Source organism: Rattus norvegicus, chromosome X, assembly GCF_021556685.1.
Source record: "Rattus norvegicus strain SHRSP/BbbUtx chromosome X, alternate assembly SHRSP_T2T, whole genome shotgun sequence".
Classification (NCBI taxonomy): Eukaryota; Metazoa; Chordata; class Mammalia; order Rodentia; family Muridae; genus Rattus; species Rattus norvegicus.
The window spans coordinates 66,598,188-66,599,987 of NC_141554.1; positions in this window are offsets into that span (position 1 = coordinate 66,598,188).

A 1,800-nucleotide genomic window follows, 5' to 3' on the forward strand; every position below is an offset into this window, starting at 1 on the left:
TATTTGGTTTTGAAGGCCTAGCCTCCCAGATTAGCCAGTTCATCTGATTGTTCTACCCCAGGGATCCAGGGACAGTCCTCATTTATTTGGCCAGGCCTTATCTAAGGAATTCCTTCCCTTTTCCAGGTCTCAAGCCTAAGTTCTCCAATATGTAGGCAACTTCCACTTTTGTGCACCCACAGAAAAAGATCCCCAAGAAAGAACTAAGGCACTCCTCAAATTCTTAGCCGATATAGGTGACAAGGTATCCAAAAAGGAAGTCCAATTGTGCGACAGTGAATCTAACACTTAGGAGTGCACCTATTCAAAGGAAAGGGGAAACTGAATGAAGACCATGCATCACCTACCTCTCCCTCTCCTTTACCCAAACCACTTTAACCTCCAGGGTTTTTAGGAGGATTCTACAGGATCTTGTTTCCAAGGAAATAGCTTGACCTCTATATCAGCTAATAAAGAGGCAGGAAATATACAAACCCTGATCTAAAGGGCCAGAGGAACTGTAGGACACTAAACACGTACGCACGCACGCACGCACGCACGCAACCTTCTCTCCTCTCACCCTCCTGTCTCCTTTCTCTGCCTCGTCTCTCTCTCCATCTCTCTCCCCTCTTCTTTCTCTTCCACCCAACCTCTTCCTCCTTCCCTTTCCCTTCACTCTCCCCTTCCCTCTTTTACCTCTTGTCTCCCCCCTCTTCTCACCCCTCCCCCTGTCCTTTTTCTCCCTCCCTCCCTCCCCTTCTCTCTTTCCTCTCTTCTTCCCTGTGCAAGTTAGGGATACAGATACTGGGATGAAACAGCATGACCAAGAAGCAGGTTGGGGAGAAAAGGTTGTTTGGCTTACACTTCCACATCACTATCACCGAAGGAAGTCAGTACATAAGGTCAAAGGAGGCAGGAACCTGAAGGCAGGAGATGATTCAAAGGTCATGGAGCTGATTACGGATTGCTTATCATGGCTTGTTCAAACTTCTTACTTACAGAACCCAGGAGCACAACCCTGGGATGGCCCGACCCACAGTAACCTGTGCCCTCACACATCAATCATTGATTTATAAAATGCTCTACAGGCTACCTACAGCCTGATTTTTACGGGTGACTTAAGTTTGTGTTGAATTAACATAAAACCAGCCAGAACACTCTGTCTTTCCCTCCTGTTCCCTCTCTTTGTCATCTTTCTCCTCCCTCTCTCTCCTCTCTTTCCTCCTCTTTCTCCTCTTCCTCCTTTCCTCCCTTCTCCCCTCCTCTCCTCTTTTCCTTCCCTCCCTGGACCTTATCATTCCTGTCAACCATAAAGACCTCCAGAATGGAAGCTCCAAAAGCCATACAGTGATGACAATAATAGCTTTAAAGCACCTATTTTCTCAAAGAACCTCAGGAGATACATAGCTGCAAATAACATTGGTTTAAATCGCCTCCTTCATTCTCCTCATCTCACTTCAGTGGAAGAAGTGCCAAGAGTTGTATATAAGGCCACTGCTGGTCCAAGAGCAAGCCTGCAGTGAAGGAGGCAGGGCATTAAGGGATTTTCTTTAAACCTACATTTATATAACCTCTTACACAACTCAAACAGAGCATACATAGGCGTCTCCCTCATAGCTATTTGCCTTCTGTTATACTTTCCCCAGCTGTTACTACCCTCCAACAGAGACATACATACTCGTCTTGAATAAACACTTAATATTTGTTGAAATTGCAAAAAGCAGTCCTTTTCGAAACTGTCCAGAACCAGGAAGATGACTCAAAGTATAAGACTGACGACCCACATGTAGAAGAAGTTCTCTGACCCCCACATGCACATTC